Raw genomic sequence first — 19,622 nt, forward strand, 5'->3', positions numbered from 1 at the left:
GGGGCACCACATGTGCCCCTCTGGCCACTTTAGTAGTGGGGCCCCTCAAGTCACTTTCAAACAGCCCTTTCATGGAAGTGAGACCACCATGAAAACGCAGTCGGAAAGGGACATTTTAATCCTGAGCAGGCACCGCCTCCATTCAGGATCATGATTCCGACAGCTGCTCCATTGAGATCAGTAGATCATGGCAGAGGTGGCGGTCTGTCCCCCGAGATTGAAAAGTCCGACCTTCTGCATTCTAATGCGGTGGTCGGCCTGGAGGGCTGTCTGTTGGTTGGGCCGCCACCGACTGCTTGTTGGTGGGACCGCCACCTTTGGCCTGTCAATGGCGGTCCGACATCAAAATCAGTTTCTGTACAAGTGGCAACATTATGGAACTACTTCCCTGCTGAGTCAAGAAACATCTAAGACCAATTGAAATTCGGGAAGGAAGGAAAAGAAAGTGACACTGATTTGACTTATGATGCAAAGTCATACCAAAATCTTTCCCCTGTGAAAGCTTAATAATTACGGAAATCCACTGCAACATTGACAAAAAAATACAGTAGAGCTACTTAAAAAATACATGACCTTTGGCTGCCTGGACCCAGTGCATACTGGGGGTTAATAATTTGTTGCTATTGGGTGGACAATACAGAACATCTACCAGGCTTACTGTAACCAATACACGCTCTTGGTTGCCCTTCTATTGCTTCTTGGCTAAACTTATACAGAATTTATCTTGGTTTCACGTAACCATGTATACCATGGGCCGTCCTTTATATAGCCTGACTTGACTCTATCAGGCAAAGCTTGAAATCTTCCCTGTTCTGCTAATTATCAATGACAAAGCGGGAATGCTGTATGTAAGAGCAGAGCGATACCAAAGGGAATGATGGACGGAGCGCTTGAGCAAATCAAACACTCACCCCCAGTCAACTGATCTGGGTTTAATCCATCATCATTCTTTAGCTCACTTCACCACCCCAGTTCAGACATGGCCATATGCAAATCAGTCTGACCCTGTGCCTCACGGGAACAGTCCAGCCCGAACTGCCAAGCCATGTCTTCCCTGGACCAGAAACAAGCATCCTGGGACCGGTTTCAGGTTCATAACCCTCATCAGCCAGGCTATCTTGAATCCAGTGGCAAAGTGAGCAAGGGACCCACGTCTGAGCATACCCTGCCAACTTAGGGCGAACAAAGCGATACCAAAGGGGATGTTTGATGGAGCGCTTGAGCAAATCAAACACTCACCCCCAGTCAACTGATCTGGGTTTAATCCATCATCATTCTTTAGCTCACTCCACCACCCCAGTTCAGACATGGCCATATGCAAATCAGTCTGACCCTGTGCCTCATGGGAACCGTCTAGCCCGAACTGCCAAGCCAAGTCTTCCCTGGACCGGAAACAAGCATCCTGGGACCGGTTTCAAGTTCATAACCCTCATTAGCCAGGCTATCTTGAATCCAGTGGCAAAGTGAGCAAGGGACCCACGTCTGGGCATACCCTGCCAACTCAGGGCGAAAAAATCGATACCAAAGGGGATGTTGGATGGAGCGCTTGAGGAAATCAAACACTCACCCCCAGTCAACCGTTCTGGGTTTAATCCATCATCATTCTTTAGCTCACTCCACCACCCCAGTTCAGGCATTGCCATATGCAAATCAGTCTGACCCTGTGCCTCATGGGAACAGTCCAGGCCGAACTGTCAAGCCATGTCTTACCTGGACCGGAAATAAGCATCCTGGGACCGGTTTCAGGTTCATAACCCTCATCAGCCAGGCTATTTTTAATCCAGTGGCAAAGTGAGCAAGGGACCCACGTCTGGGCATACCCTGCCAATTTAGGGCAAACAAAGCGATACCAAAGGGGATGATGGATTCAGTACTTGAGCAAATCAAACACTCACCCCCAGTCATCTGATCTGGGTTTAATCCATCATCATTCTTTAGCTCACTCCACCATCCCAGTTCAGAAACGGCCATATGCAAATCAGTCTGACCCTGTGCCACATGGGAACAGTCCAGCTCGAACTGCCAAGCCATGTCTTCCCTGGACTGGAAACAAGCATCCTGGAACCGGTTTTGGGTTCATAACCCTCACCAGACAGGCTATCTTGAATCCAGTGGCAAAGTGAGCAAGGGACCCACGTCTGGGCATACCCTGCCAACTTAGGGCGAACAAAGTAATACCAAAGGGGATGATGGATGGAGCGTTTGAGCAAATCAAACACTCACCCCCAGTCAACTGATTTGGGCTTAATCCATCATCATTCTTTAGCTCACTCCACAACCCCAGTTCAGACATGGCCATGTGCAAATCAGTCTGACCCTGTGCTTCATGGGAGCAGCCCAGCCTGAACTGCCAAGCTATGTCGTCCCTGGACCGGAAGCAAGCATCCTGGGACCAGTTTTGGGTACATAACCCTCATCTGCCAGGCTATCTTGAATCCAGTGGCTAAGTGAGCAAGGGACCCACGTCTGGGCATACCCTGCCAACTTAGGGCGAACAAAGCGATACCAAAGGGGATGATGGACGGAGCGCTTGAGGAAATCAAACACTCACCCCCAAGTCAACTGATCTGGGTTTAATCCATCATCATTCTTTAGCTCACTCCACCACCCCAGTTCAGGCATGGTGTTAGACCTGGCATCTTTGGCCTGGTTTCCCCTGTATGTTCACCTCTACCTCCTGTATTTTTGACGCTGTGCTGGATTTCGTTCTTGCTGGTTTAGATGCTTTGGGCACTTTGCCACTTGTGACCAGTGTCAAAGTGCAAGTGCTCCCTGTGTACATTGTTATTGTAATTGGTTATCCATGATTGGCATATTTGTATCACCAAGAAGTCCATAGTAAAGTGCAGTAAGTGTGCCAGGGCTGGTGATACAAATGCTACTAGTGGGCCTACAGCACTGATTGTGTCACCCACATGAGTAGCCCAAAAATGGTGTCTCAGGCCTGCCACCACAGTGCCTGTGTGCAGTCTGTGTACTGCCATGTCAACCTGGTCAGTGTCCCCACTGACCAGGCCTAATCCTTCCCTTTCTGTACACATTGGTCACCCCTATGGAAGGCCCAAGATACCCCCTTGGGCAGGGTGCAGTGTATTTGAAAGGTAGAGCATGTACTGGTGCAGGTGACATGCTCTGGTAGTGAATTACAGCCATTTTCGTTTTTCACTATTGTAAGGCTATCTTTCCCATAGGCTATCATGGGGAATGCTGGCTACAGTGGCTACCTGCTTATCCTCCCATAGGAGCAAGATAGGACATAAAAGTCAAGTATCCCAAAGCTCAGAATTTAATAACACATCTTTTAGGAAAGGTGGTTTTTTAAATCCTGTGTTTGAGAACAGCACTTTTAGAAAGTTGCTGTTCTCTTGTCTGATCTTTCTGTGTGCCTTGGCCTGTTTGTGAATTGACTGTCTGGTTTGTGAGTGGCGGGGGCTGGGTAGCTCCCAAAGGCTGAGTGGGCCATCCCTGGGCTGAATAGCTCCATCTGCATCCAGAGTGGTGGGAGGGGGTAGCACCTGGGCCTGAATAGGGCTGTGCCTGCCTTCCACAATGCTGGCTCCACCTCCTGCTGGGCGGCTGACGACCCTGCCCCTCTCTCTGAAAGGAAAGGAGAGGCCAGGAAAACAAAGTGCTCAAGGAACACCCAGAGCTGGTTCAGACCAGGCTCAGAGCCCTCCTGCACAAAGGGAACAAAGACTAAGTAAGATAAGTATAGGACCCCAGACTGCAGAAAATTAGATCATCCTGGAATCAAGAAGGAACCTCTGCTAAGGAGAAACTGGAAGACTGAAGAAGGAAGATGGTCCTGCTGTTGCTTTGCTGGACTAACCTGGAGTTACTTTGCTGCCACGGAGAGTGGAAGGACTTTGCTTTGTGCTGTGTCCCCTGCTGTGTCCCCTTGCTTGAAGGAATCGCCAGGGGCCTGAAGAAGAGCTGGTTCCCTGTTAAGAAGTTCCAGGAACAAAAGGACTTCACCCCCATCTTCCCTGAACTCTACTGAGAGAGTTCTGTCCTTCTTAAAGTGCTTCGGCCAGTTGCGGGGCCTCTGAAAGTGGTACTTGTGTTGGGAAGCTGGAAACCAAGATTTTGAAGACTTTCTGCAAGTTTTAACGCATCGCTCGCTTGCGGAGCGCATCCCCGTCAGTGCGAGGAAATTCCAGCCGCCGCGAAGGCCGAGATCGTCACAGAGCCTGTTGCCGCTGCCAGAGTCGTCACATCCTTCACTTGCGGGACGCACCTGTCCGGTGCGGGAAGATTACCATTGCTGCGGGTATAGTCGCACTGGGTGAGATCGTCGCACCGCTTGCTTGCGGACCACATCACATCGCTGCGAGAGTCATCACAGAGCCATCGCATTGAGGGGCCGCGAGAGGAGAAGATTGTCGCTGAGCCACGCATTGTCGCCGCACCAGAGATCGTCGCCGCCCCGAAGATCGTCGCATCGTACCTTTTGCAAACCGCTTCCACCGAAACCTGTGCACCGGAATCCACGCAAGGTATCGCATCCCTCCCCATACAGACCGAAGTCCCCCACAACACGCCCGCTGCGTCCAGCGGGGTTGTCGCATTGCCTCCCCAGGGTCTCAGGAGTGACGCATCGCTTGCTTTTCAATGCTACAGCTTTCACTGGGAAAACTTTACCGCAACTAAAGGTACTGTTGACTAAAACGTGACTCAACTGTGGATTATTTTAACGCAATCCTAAGAACTCATTTGAAACCATGTTTTGAACTCTGTATGTTGGATTTTTGTTGTTTTGGTCTTGCGTAGTTTAGATTAAATACCTGTATTTTTCTTAACTGTTGTGGAGTCAGTTTGTGGTGTTTTCACTGTGTTACTGTGAGTGTTGGTACAAATACTTTGCACATTGCCTTTGATAAGCCTGACTGCTCGTACCAAGCTATCAAGGGGGTGAGCAGGGGTTATCCAAAGAGTGCATCCTTCTTACCCTGACTCGAAGCAAGGGTCCCTATTTGGACAGTGGTACCTATCTCTGCCAACTAGAGACCCCCAGTTCTAATATTGTAGGTCAGCGATGGGATTTTGAACTTGTATTTGTACTTGACCCACAGTGATTGGTGTACGTCACTAGTGAGTGCAGACCACTACGCCACTGCATACTACGGATGAGTTTTGTTGGTTCTATTTTTGAATAACTCTTAAAAGCATCATTTCTGTGAAAGGAAAGACACCCAGTGTGGAAGCAGCAGAATTGGAGTTTGTCATTGAGGATTTGCATTCCTACAAATTTACAGAGCTTCAGAAATTCTGCCACAGGTTTGAGTGTCCTAGAAAGAGCAACTACAGGAAGGATGAGTTGCAGAGAATCTTGAAGGCCTGGTGGGAGGACCAAGAAGGAAATTATGGAAATGGAAGGGAGGGGTTTCAAACCCATGAATTGCCAGTGGGCAATCCAGGCTCAAGGGCTGGCAGTCACCACTCCAGCTGGGGTCCTACCCCAGAAGAGTTAGAAGAGAATCAGAGAGTAAGAGACTATGACTTGGAAGTTATGAGAATAAAAATGGAGCAGTTGGAAGTAGAAAGGGCGACAGAGGAGAGCAAAAATGCCCGTGCCCTGGAGGAAAAGAAATTGCTTTTGGCTCATGAGTTGAGCATGAGGAAACTGAATATCAAGGCCAAGCAGGTGGATTCCAGTTCAAATGGTGGCAGCGCGCAGTCAGTGCCAGGGGGTAAAGTATATATTCCCAAGGATTTGGTACAGAACTATAATAGGAGTGAGGATATTTATGCCTGCTTTACTTTTTATGAAATTGCATTGAGAATGAATGGTGTACCTGAACAGCATTGGGGGCGGGCCTGTGGAAACATTTTGAGGCTTCTGGGAGGAGTGCTCTAGAGCCCTTAGAGTTAGCAGGTACCATGACCTACCCAATATGAAGGAGGCCCTATGTCTCAGGTATGGACTTACTCCAGAGCAGTACAGACTGCAGTTTAGGAACTCTAAGAAGAGAGAGTCTGAGACTTGGATGGAGTGTGTGAATTTGTATTCCCATGCACTGGAAGGTTGGATGAAGGGCAGCAAAGTAACTCATTATAAGGGGTTGTTGCATTTAATTAGTTGGGAGCACTTGAGTAGTCTTTGTGTTCCAGAGCTGCACCAGCATCTATTAGACAGCAAGCTGACAGACCCCATTGAGCTTGCAAAGGAGGCGGACCGCTGGACCAGTACCAGGGTCCACAGAGGAATTGTGGGTACCACAGCCAAAGTTGGGAAGGGTCCCCAACAGAAGAGTGGGGGGACAAGGGTAACCAAAAAAAGTTATCTCAAGGGCCCCAAAATAGTTCCCAGGGAAAGGAGTCCCAACCCCCCAAACCCAAGCAACCCTGGCCCCCTAGGGTCAGAAAGGATAACAGAGGTCCCCCTACCTGTTATCACTGCAATGAGGTGGGACATGTTATCAACAGGTGCCCTAAGAAATCTCCAGCACCCACTAGTGCTCCAGCCCCAGGATTAGCAAGTGTAGCTTTGGGAGGGGATTTGATTTCCAGTGGGGAGGAGGGAGTAGCAGTCATGACCCTTGTCTCTCTAGAAGACCAAGAGATGGTCCAGGATACCTCTCTGCCCCTTAACACTAAGAAATACGGGTAGAAGGTGATCATCAATGGGAGGGAGGTACAGGCTCTGAGAGACACAGGAGCCAGCGTGACATCCTTGAGGTATCTGAAGAGCAGGTCATTCCCAATGTACTCCGCCCAGTAGTTGCAGCTGACAGCTCAGTGCGCCTCTGCAAAGCGGTGCAGGGTTTCTGGTCTCTTGGAAGTTGTTGTAAGTGAAGCCTTGCCTGTAGACTGTCTGCTAGGTAATGACCTGGAGAGTTCCCCATGGAAGGATGTGGAACACCAGACTCATCTAGAGATGTTGGGTTTGCCTGCGTGGATCTGTGTGACCACACGGGCTATGACAGCCAGTAGGGGTGATTCAGCAGAACTGGAGCCTGAAACAGTGGCCCAGGAACCTGCCAGGAGAGGAGGAGGCAGGGGGCATGGGAACCCGCACCCAGCTGTTCCATTGGCCCAGGAAGGAACAGAACCTGAGGGCTATGCCCTGGAGCCTCCCAGGGAACAGGTGGCTGAACTGGGGGACCTACCTGAGCTGACCCATTGGCAGCAAGAAGGTGGCCCCTACAGGGAGGAATTCTGCAAGGCGCCGAAAGAATGCCCTTTCCTCATTGGTGTGCGGCAACAGGCTGCAGACCAGGCAGCAGGTGGAGAGTCCATGGATCATCTCATTTACTGGGAGGATGAGTTGTTGTATGGTGAGCCTAAGTTCACTGAGCCCGGTGCAGCCCGTGTGCTGGTGGTACCCGAGTGCTTCAGGAACTTCCTAATGGGTCTGGCTCATGACGTGCCTATCTCAGGACATCTGGGGCAAGACAAGACCTTCCAAAGGCTTGTGTCACCCACTTCTTCTGGCCCCAGATGGAGAAACACGTTGGGACATTTTGTAGATCTTGCCAAACATGTCAGGCCAGTGGCTAGAGCGGAGGGAAGTGCAAGGCACCCCTCCAACCCTTTCTTGTGGTGAGCACCCCTTTCAAGCGGGTGGGCATCGACATCATGGGACCCCTGGACCCCAAGACCGCCTTAAGCAACAGGTTCATCCTGGTCTTGGCGGACCATGCCACCCGTTACCCGGAAGCTGTCCCTCTCAGGACAATCACAGCCCCGTGGTGGGCCGTGCATTGATGGGGATCTTTACTCATGTGGGGTTCCCCAGAGAGGTGGTCTCCGACCGGGGTACCAACTTCATCTCTAGGTACATGAAGTCTCCGTGGGAGGAGTGTGGAGTAACTTACAAGTTCACCACTCAAGGAAATAGGTTGGTTGAAAAGTTCAACCGCACCCTGAAAGGTATGATTATGGGCCTAGCGGAGCCCATGAGACAGAAGTGGGACGTCTTTCTACCATGCCTGTTGTTTGCCTACAGGGAGGTGCCTCAGAAGTCCTTAGGGTTCAGTCCCTTTGAACTCCTGTATGGCCACCCTGTTAGAGGACCTCTCTCACTGGTGAAGGAGGGTTGAGAGAAATCCAGTGGGGAAACCCCCCAGGATGTGTTCAGCTATGTGCTGGCCTTCCGCAACCAGACACAACGCTTCAGGAAGTTTGCACAGGAGAACCTAGACCTAAACCTAGAAGCTAGCCAGAAAGAAATGAATAGATGGTACGACCAGAATACCACTCTGGTCGAATTTCAACCTGGGCAGAAAGCGTGGGTGATGGCGCCAGTGGAGCCTTGTGCACTCCAAGACAAGTGGACTGGGCCATATGAGGTGGTGGAGCGCAAGAGCGAAGTAACCTACTGGTTAACTTGAAGACTCCCAGACAGCCCCTGAGAGTCTTGCATGTGGACCACCTCAAACCCCACTTTGAGAGGTCTGAAGTGACAATGCTCCTGGATACAGATACTGGAATGGAAAAGAAAAGTGACCCTCTTCCTGACCTCCTGGCAGCCAAGGAGCAAGACGGGTCAGTGGATGGTGTGGTCCTCTCGCCCACCCTGACCCCAGAGCAGCAGAGGGACTGTCGCCAAGTGTTGGGTCAGTTTGCCTCCCTGTTCTCCCTGATCCCACGTGTCACCAATTGGTGCGTCCATGATGTGGACACTGGAGATAGTTTACCTGTGAAACAGAAATTTTACAGGGTAGCTGACAAGATCAGGGCCAGCATCAAGGAAGAGGTTTCCAAGATGTTGGCGCTAGGGGTGATTGAGCCCCCCAGCAGCCCCTGGTCTAACCCAGTGGTCTTAGTGCCAAAAGCTGCTGCACCCGGTGCCACTCCGTGACTCCGGTTTTGTGTGGACTACCGTGGGCTCAATGCGGTCACCAAGACTGACGCACACCCATCCCCAGAGCTGATGAGCTTGTGGATCGGTTGGGAGCTGCCCAGTACCTCAGTACGTTTGATTTACTAGCAGATTGCCTTAACTGAGGGTGTCACGGTCCAACGGCTCCTCGGGATCAGGGTGATGCTAATATGGGTCCACCTCCAGCTTTCCCCGTACTCTGATTATACAGCTCACAGAGTACGGTAGTAAGCAGGTGAGGGAAAAATGCTGGGGCGGGAACCGCTGAAGAAGGGATGCCTGTTGAAACAAAAACCATACATTAATACCAGTCCCTCACACTTCTCCTATCTATATCTCTATGAGATCCACCCCTACCTGATACTTCTCAGACTTTAGCTCCCTTCTGTTTTTTCAACCTGCTAGGATGAGATGACTTCTCTCATATGTGGATCAGGATTCCTGAAAGAACAAGAGCCTTCTGTTACACTGCCCCTTCCGTACCCTTCCTATAAAGAACCCCCTAACTGCCACACATACATATCATGCGGTCTCGCTCCCTTGTGTTATACCGAAGACAAATAATCAGGCTAGTTCTCCAGATACTAAGCAAAGAAATGTAGAAAAGAAAAGAAAACAAGAAAAAACAGTCCGAGTGCAAACATCCAGTTTGTAAGTTCCAAAAGGATTATAACAGACCAGACCGTCCCATAGAACCTCAATAGGAATATCTATCTATTAGTTACAGTTCCAATGTCACAAAAGGGGATTGTAGAGCTACACAAAGAAGAATCAATAGGAACGAGGCTCTCTTACCAGAGGCAGCTGTTGGCGCTTCCTCTTCACTGTTCTGGCCGCGGAAGGGGGCAATCCTGCGTCTTCCGCACCAGAACGTACACCGGAATGGCGATTCTCAGAGTAAGAGGGACTCTGGTCAAAGAGAGGGGGCAATCCTGCGTCTCTCCTAATGACCTACCACCCTTCTTATATTAAGGAACAACCACCAGCCGAGAGGGTGCAAATCCAGCATCTCCCGCACCGGCGGCAATCGCACTCCGACGTGAGAGAGGAGAATCCGGCGTCTCTCGCACCGGCGGCAATCGCACTCCGACGCGAGAGGGGGAAATCCAGCGTCTCTCGCACCGGAACACACCAGGAACTAGAAGTCAGACACAGGAGGAAAATCATCCAGCGTCTCCCTCTCTGACCGCAACCACTCAGTAGAAGACAGGAGTCTAAACACAAGTAATCCCGCAGCCGCGGAATTACCTCCACGAAAGCAAAAAGTCTCTCTCCCACGGGAAAACAGAGAAACCAGACGTCCATCAAACAATTCCCATTAGGACAAAATCACGTGCACCGCTCCCGGTGATTCACCTACCTTTATGGCCTCTTCCCATTCACTTCCGCCCGCAGGAGTTCTGGGAGAAGTAGTCTCCAGCTATTCTTAGGCAGGCACACGTCGCATCCTGACAGTATGCCTCCCTCCCAAGTGCCTCCTAGCGCCGGGCTTCCCCGGATGCCGCATAAAGAATCTTCGGACCTCCACGGGAGCATGGACCTCAGCACTAGGCTCCCACGAATCATCCTCCGATTGGTACCCCTTCCAGGAGATCAGGAACCACAACCTCCCCTGGTGGTACCTAGAATCCAGGATTCTGTGGACCTCGTATTCCAACTGGCCATCTCTCAGCACCGGAGGTGCCGCCTTGATTCGGGCCCTCCCTGTCGGCTTCAACAGGCTGCAATGGAACACAGAAAGAATCCGCAACGAAGCAGGCAACCTGAGTTTATACGCCACCGGATTGATCTTACCAATGATGGTATAGGGACCAATAAAGCGAGGATGAAAAATACTGTGGTAGCGGAAACGGATGTTCCGAGTGGAAAGCCAGACTTTATCGCCCACTGTATACTCCGGTCCCTCCTGACGAGCTCTGTCAGCCCATTTCTTATAGGAGACTTTCGACTGGTCCAAAGCCTTCCGAATAGATTTATGGATCCTGAGAAGGGCCTTCATATGCGCAGCCACGGTAGGGTGATTCTGTACCTCACTTGGAACCACCACAGGCAGAGTGTTAGCATGGAACCCGGTATTGGCTTTAAACGGCGTTTCCTTGATTGAACTATGCCAAATGTTGTTATAAGACAACTCGGCCAACCACAACATGGAAACCCACGATTGGTCCGCCTCCTTGGAATAACACCGCAAGTATTTCTTGAGCGTCTGGTTCATCCTCTCAGTCTGTCCATCTGTTTGCGGATGAAAACTGGTGGACAACGCATCCTCCGTGTGCAAGGCCTTGCACCACATGTGCCAAAAGCGAGCAATGAACTGAGGCCCTCGGTCTGAAATGATAACTCGTGAAATCCCATGCAGCCGTACCACATGGGTTAGCAACAGCTGTGCAGTCTGACTGGCAGTGGGAAGGTTTTGGCAGGGAATAAAATGTCCCATCTTTGTGAGGCTATCAACCACCACCAGTATAGCATTGCATCCCTGGTCGTTCGGTAAACCCACAATAAAGTCCACGCTGATGGTATGCCATGGATGAGCAGGAGTCGGTAGCGGCAGCAGCTTCCCCCTCGTCTTACTCTGCTCGCCTTTTGCCCGTGCACAAGTGTCACATTGTTGTATCCAACCTTCCACGTCCTTAGCCATTCCTTCCCACCAGAACTGACGCTGTACCAGGAGTAGCGTTTTCTTATTGCCCGGATGACCAGCCACCACCGCATTATGACACCAATTAAAGGCTTGCAACCTAAAGGAATGAGTAGGTATGTAAAGTTTTCCCTTGTACAACGGCACCCCATGCTTTAGTGTCCGATTCACATCCTGACTGGCCCATGTTTGCCACTGGGCCGGACTCCGTTGATCTGTTACCTGAGACATGAACTGGTCTGCTGCGACCGCACAGAGTACCTTCTCTGGGGGAATGATAGCCTGCGATATATCCTGAGGAGACGCAGCACCTTCCACCTGTCAGGATAGAGAATCAGCCTTCCGGTTATCGGACCCTGGACGGAATGTAATAACAAAGTCGTACCCTGCGAAAAATAACACCCATCTCATCTGACGTTGAGAATGATGACGGGCAGTCTTCATGAAAACCAAGTTCCGATGGTCCGAGTACACCGTGATGGTATATTGTGACCCCCACAAATAGTGTCTCCTCTCCATGAATGCCTTCTTGATGGCAAACAGCTCCTTCTCTGCCACTGTATAGTTCATTTCGGCCGAGGACAGCTTTTTAGACAAGAACGCCACAGGATGTAATTGGCCGGTCCCTCTATCCCTCTGGGACAATATCGCCCCTACCGCCGTATCTGAGGCATCCGCCTCTACCACAAACGGGACGTCCATTTGGGGAGGCCGCAATACAGGAGCTGTACTGAACAAGTTCTTCAATAGTTCAAAAGCCTCCATTGCCTCTGGGGTCCACTCGAAAGGTGCACCTTTCCTCAACAACCGAGTGATTGGAGATGCTACCAAGGAGAAATGTGCTATAAACCTCCTGTAATAGTTTGAAAAGCCTAGGAATCATTGCACCTCTTTCACACTCTTGGGAACTGGCCACCGCTGAACCGCCTCTACCTTCCTGTCTGCCATCTGAAACCCCTGGGGACTTAATATAACTCCCAGGAACTCCACCTCTGACACCCCAAACTCACACTTGCTGAGTTTACAGTACAGCCAGTTTTCCAGCAATCTTTTCAGGACTAGAATGACGTGGCTGGCATGCTGCGGTATGGGCACAGAATAGATCAGAATGTCATCGATGTATACTATGACAAACTGGTCTACGTAGTCCTTTAGTACGTCGTTTAAGAAGTACTGGAAAGCCGCTGGGACATTACTCAGCCCGAACGGCATAACCAGGTACTCGAAAAGTCCATACCTAGTTTTGAAGGCTGTTTTCCACTCATCACCGCTACGGATCCTCACTAGATGGTGTGCTCCTCGGAGGTCCAACCGGGTATAGATGTTGGCCTCCCGTACTTGATCCAGTAAAACGGGGATGAGCGGAAGCGGTTAGCGATTTCTCACAGTCTATCTATTCAGCAGACGGTAGTCTATACACGTCCGCAGATCACCATTGGCTTTCGCCGTGAAAAACAGAGGAGAAGCAGCAGAGGACCTAGATGGACGGATGAACCCCATGGCACAGAACTGTTTCAAATGCTCCTGCAGGTTCTTGGTTTCCGGTTCCGATAGGGCGTATACTCTACAAGAGGGTATCATTGCTCCGTCAATGAGATCAATACGACAATCGTATTCGCGATGGGTTGGCAACGATGCCGCCTTGACCTCACTGAACACCTCACTATACTCCTCATACTCTGCTGGCAAAACCACTTCTTTTTCTGCGGCTGTGGCCACATGAAAAACCTGTGCCAAGGCTACCAAATGTTGATCAGCCTCCCTCAAGCAAGTCATCTGACACTCATCCGAGAGGAAACTGATGGTCTTCAGTCTCCAATCCATAGTGGGATTGTGGAGCCCGAGCTAGGGCATCCCCAAGATGACCTCATACTGAGGGGCTTCAATTATATTCAAAACAATGTTCTCCACATGGTCCAAAGGCGTACCTGGGAGCAGTAACTCTACCATTCCGGTATGTTCTGTGATCGGACCGGATTTTAATGGAGTGCCGTCCACCGCCAACACCCTTTCTGGTTTCTCAGCAGCCACCCTCTCCAAACCCAGACGACGAACCAACCCGTCATCAATGAAATTACCGGTAGCCCCGGAATCTAGCATACTATGCACCGGGTGTTGTTGCCCTTTCGCCTGCAAAATCATAGAAAGGACTATGGGGCATATTATCAAGCCTGTGCGATAAAATTATCGCCGCTTCATCAGCCGAAAACGGACGATAAAGGGGCGATAATGGGCTTGATAATATGCTCTATGGAATTCCAATCGAAGCCCATGTTAGATGTCTTCACATCTAACATGGGCTTCGATTGGAATTCCATAGAGCATATTATCAAGCCCATTATCGCCGCTTTATCGGCCGTTTCCGGCCGATAAAGCGGCGATAATTTTATCGCACAGGCTTGATAATATGCCCCTATGTGCGATTCGGTAGTAGTCGAACACGCCCCGGCTAGAGATTGCAGCTGCCAACCTACTTCCTCTGGAATCGTATGGGTATCAACTAATTCCTCCTCTGGGTTACTCTGTACCGCAGGAAGGGCATAATTTCTTCCGGCACCTAAAGGACGCGGTTTCTTGGGTTTCACCGTGCAATCCTTTACATAGTGCCCCTTCTTCCCACAGTACATGCAGAGGCCCTGAGTGCGGCGGGTTTCTCTCTCCGCTCTAGACAAGGGCGCCCGTACGGCCCTACTTCCATAGGTTCTGTCACACCTCTCTTATCGATGGGAGTACCAGACTCGACCCTGCTCAACCCCCCCGGATGACGGTATCCCCTTCTCCGATCTCCTGAACGGTCCGCAAGACGATGATCAAGTCTCAACGTTAAGTTAACCAGATCCGTACAGGTGGTAGGCTGGGGGTCTATTTGAGCTATCACATCTTTCAGCTCGTCCGAAAGTCCCTGATAACACAGAGCCATCCTCTTCTCTTCGGGCCACGCTGTTTCTGCAACCAGTCTATTAAAAGATGTCATGTAAGACACTAGTTCTTTCTTGCCCTGTCTTAACTCGAGAAGGTCTCGATCTGCACTGAGTGGTAGCTCTCCTATCAAATACTCGCTCAAACTCTCTCCTGAAAGCGGTCCAATCTGACAAAAGAGGGTCATCGTTCCTAACCAGAGGACCTGCCCAATTAGCCGCATCACCCGTTAAATAGGATATGGCAAACGCCACCCTAGACAAATTAGTCAGGAAAGATGCTGGACGGCAGGAAAAATGCAATGACACTTGTGTCAAGAACGCCTGTATGGAATGAGGGTCCCCGGAATATCTCTCAGGGTAGATAACGGAATGGGAGGTGCAACCGTAACCTGAATCTGTTGAGCACCTGCCAAAGCATTGAAAGGGTTTCTGGCCTGGCTATCTACCTGTTCCTTTAAAGCTGCAGTTTCAGCCCGGGAAGTAGCCAGCTCTTGCTGCACTAACACTAGGGCCCCCAATACATCATCCATAGTAGCCATATCCACCCCTGATCAGGAGGAGATTGTTTCGTGGGCACGTGATTCTGTCACGGTCCAACGGCTCCTCGGGATCAGGGTGATGCTAATATGGGTCCACCTCCAGCTTTCCCCGCACTCTGATTGTACAGCTCACAGAGTATGGTAGTAAGCAGGTGAGGGAAAAATGCCGGGGCGGGAACCGCTGAAGAAGGGATGCCTGTTGAAACAAAAACCATACATTAATACCAGTCCCTCACCTTCTCCTATCTATATCTCTATGAGATCCACCCCTACCTGATACTTCTCAGACTTTAGCTCCCTTCTGGTTTTTCAACCTGCTAGGATGAGATGACTTCTCTCATATGTGGATCAGGATTCGTGAAAGAACAAGAGCCTTCAGTTACACTGCCCCTTCCGTACCCTTCCTATAAAGAACCCCCTAACTGCCACACATACATGCCATGCGGTCTCGCTCCCTTGTGTTATACCGAAGACAAATAATCAGGCTAGTTCTCCAGATACTAAGCAAAGAAATGTAGAAAAGAAAAGAAAACAAGAAAAAACAGTTCGAGTGCAAACATCCAGTTCGTAAGTTCCAAAAGGATTATAACAGACCAGACCGTCCCATAGAACCTCAATAAGAATATCTATCTATTAGATACAATTCCAATGTCTCGAAAGGGGATTGTAGAGCTACACAAAGAAGAATCAATAGGAATGAGGCTCTCTTACCAGAGGCAGCTGTTGGCGATTCCTCTTCACTGTTCTGGCCGCGGAAGGGGGCAATCCTGCGTCTTCCGCACCAGAACGTACACCGGAATGGCGATTCTCAGAGTAAGAGGGACTCTGGTCAAAGAGAGGGGGCAATCCTGCGTCTCTCCTAACGACCTACCACCCCTCTTATATTAAGGAACAACCACCAGCCGAGAGGGTGCAAATCCAGCGTCTCCCGCACCGGCGGCAATCGCACTCTGACGCGAGAGGGGGACATCCGGCGTCTCTCGCACCGGCGGCAATCGCACTCCGACGCGAGAGGGGGAAATCCGGCATCTCTCGCACCGGAACACACCAGGAACTAGAAGTCAGACACGGGAGGAAAATCATCCAGCGTCTCCCTCTCTGACCACAACCACTCAGTAGAAGACAGGAGTCTAAACACAAGTAATCCCGCAGCAGCGGAATTACCTCCACGAAAGCAAAAAGTCTCTCTCCCACAGGAACACAGAGAAACCAGACGTCCATCAAACAATTCCCATTAGGACAAAATCACATGCACCGCTCCCGGTGATTCACGTACCTTTATTGCCTCTTCCCATTCACTTCCGCCCGCAGGAGTTCTGGGAGATGTAGTCCCCAGATATTCTTAGGCAGGCACACGTCGCATCCTGACAGAGGGGGCCAAAGAGAGGTCTGTGTTCTCAATGCCAGAGGGGCACTTCCAGTTCCGAGTCATGCCCTTTGGGTTGAAGAACGCCCCTGCCACATTCCAGAGACTAGTCAACCAGGTACTGACCTGGCTGGAGGAATTCAGCGCCGCATACCTGGATGACATTGCTGTGTTCAGCTCCACGTGAGAGGAACACTTGCAACATCTCTGTGAAGTGTTGAAGGCTCTGCAAAGGGCTGGCCTCACTATCAAGGCCAGCAAGTGCCAGATAGGGCAGGGATCTGTAGTGTATTTGAGACACCAGGTGGAGAGCGGCCAGGTGGCGCCCCTACAGGCTTAGATTGATACCATTCTGGCTTGGGAGCCCCCAAGACCCAGACAGAGGTGAGAGACTTTTTAGGTCTCACCGGGTATTACAGACGATTTGTCAAGGGGTATGGCACCATCGTTGCCCCCTTAACAGGGCTGACTTCAAGGAAGCAGCCCAAGAGAGTGAATTGGACCGAAGCCTGTCAAACTGCTTTTGATGCCCTGAAAACTCAATGTGTGCAGCACCAGTGCTCAAGGCACCTGATTTCTCCGTGTGTTTTTGTAGTGCAGACAGACGCTTCAGAGCATGGTGTGGGAGCAGTACTCTCACAGATCAACGACGAGGGCTGGGACCAACCTGTAGCTTTCATTAGTAGGAGGCTACTTCCCAGGGAACAGAGGTGGAGTGCAATTGAAAGGGAAGCTTTTGCTGTGGTCTGGGCTCTGAAGAAGCTGAGGCCCTACTTGTTTGGAACTCACTTCCGGGTTCAGACAGACCACAGACCCCTCAGATGGTTAATGCAGATGAGGGGTGAGAACCCAAAACTGTTGAGGTTGTCCATCCCCCTACAGAGAATGGACTTTACAGTGGAACACCGCCCGGTACAGAACACGCCAACGCTGATGGTCTGTCCAGATTCTTCCAACTTAGTGAAGAGAACTCCCAAGAGGGTGGGCAGTTCTCCCCACTTTCAGCTAGTGGGGACACATGTTAAACCTGGCATCTTTGGCATGGTTTCCCCTGTCTTTTTGCCTCTACCTCCTATATTTTTGACGCTGTGCTGGATTTTGTTTTTGCTGGTTTAGATGCTTTGGTACAGAAAAACAATGGTCCCTGACTATTGTAATTTTAAAAACTCTTCTTCATAGTCATCAAGGCACAAAAGATCAAAGGCACATATATAAAGGTCACTACCAAACAATTCTAGGACTGAAAACAAAAGTTTATTCAGTCACACAAGGAATTACTTCAATTGGACATAATTAGTTATTGTAATACATAGTATTTTCACGGTTATCATCAGCAAGAAAGAAGCATGTGAAAAGTTGGTGTTCATGTGGAAGAGAAAGGAAAAAGGAGAAGATATAGAGGAGATTCAATTACTTTCGGCAATGAAAGGGGACCTTTGTCGCTTTAGGATGACTCTTTAGATCGTTACTATGGCTGTCTGCATCAATTGAATGTCTATGGTTCGCTGCCCATTCAATTCTGGGTGTACGCTATATGGCACTTATTCAGTGGCGTAACACAAAATGATGGGAATGCACCTGCAGAAATTGATGAGTGGCCCCTGGGTCTCCCATATCTCACAGATATTCATTAATCTTGGGCTCAATTAAGGCCTGTGTAGGGCCCCTAGTGGGTTGGGGGCCCCCTGCACTACAGTGGCTGTAGGAGCCTGCGCATTCCACTTACATTTATTGTGGCTGCTTGCCTTGTGACATGTGCTATCCTGTGCCCTCCTCCATTGCTCCGAAGTAGTTGTTAAAGAACATTACCCCTTCACATGCATGTTGGTTACTCCTCATAGGTCCTGCATTTACTCATGAGGTCACCTGTATCCTCTAATTTCCCATGGGCCCCACTCCTTTTGATTCAGGGTGGATACAATCCAGCTTTAAATTGGTTTCCTATAAACAGTGTACTCAGAGGACCTCTCCTCTGCTGCTCCAATTGCTCTGTGGAAATTGAATAACAGAGCATCTGCCATGACTATGTAAGTCCATTACATTAGGTGGGTTGCTCTGCTGCTCCGGGATAAACACTATAGAGAGTCCAGGAACCATGCATAACAAAATATTTATACCAATCACTTGCATTTTGTTCACTCCTCATCTCTCCACCACATGCCTTGGTGCTGCTACTGAAGACAGGATAAGAGTACCACTCTTGCCAATGACAAGAGATACTAAAATAATGTCTACATATTTTCTAAATTTCATTCACTGCAGTTCAGCACTCTTTCAACAGCCCCCCCGTGTAGTCTTTGATCTACGATATGAGTTGTCTGACAGGAGGTGCTTCAGATGCACTCAGTTGTCTTCTCAGACATTCTTTGGTAAGGAGGTTGACTGATTTCTCACCTGTTGTTTTTTGTCTGGGAGGTGGTGGGCGTTAGACGTTTCTTTCATGATCAGCCTACTGTATCTGATTATCTATAGACATCTCAGTTTTTTTCATCAATCAGGCTGGAATATTTTTTAAATTTCTCTTTCTAGAAGCTTCCCTGTGGAAATCATATTTAGCTGTCATGATGAGTTAAGTCATTCTGAATGTTAGATTTTTGAAGTGCGTAAAGGAAATGATTTTTCAGACTTGCTTCTGCTTTCATTGTGGTTTTGTAATCCGAATTGACTGTATGTTTCATTCTGTTGAGTGGTTCGCGCACAAGCAATTTAGTTTTGATTCTGTTGAGAGCCATGCAGAATAAGGCCACTTTCTTTGTATACAATGGAGTAGCATAATTTTGGCCCCATCCTTGGATGTTTGGCCAGGCCAAATATATATTTACTTTTGGCCTTATGTACTCGTGTGGCTTAATAAATGAGATGTGGTGTGCTAAATGTATAGACAGTGTATCTCTTTTGTATTTTGATAAATATATGTGTGCATATTAAAGCTTTTTCCTTTTCAGAGGAATCTGGACTGCTGACACAAATCTTCAATAGGTTTAGACTGTAAGGTGGTGCGCTACAATGCATTTAACGCAGTGCATTTGCCAGGGAATAGTGAGGGTGGATCATTGGTGTGTTTAATGCTTTTGTGATCAGAATGTTGTGTTTGCTGGAAAAAAATTTGTTAATTGTTGTGCCACATATAAGAGTACAAAAGCTAAAAAAAAAACAAATGAAGGACAGAATGCTGAACAATGCAAATATTTATTCCCAGTCACAAAGATCTGAGTTTTCTGTTTTTTAGCTCACCACGCCATCCCAATTTGGACCAAACCATTTGCAAATCTGTCTTGACCCTGATCTTCATGGCAACAGTCCAGCCCGAACTGCTAAACCAGGTCCTCCC

This window comes from Lissotriton helveticus, chromosome 4_1 (genome assembly GCF_964261635.1).
Source record: "Lissotriton helveticus chromosome 4_1, aLisHel1.1, whole genome shotgun sequence".
Taxonomy (NCBI): Eukaryota; Metazoa; Chordata; class Amphibia; order Caudata; family Salamandridae; genus Lissotriton; species Lissotriton helveticus.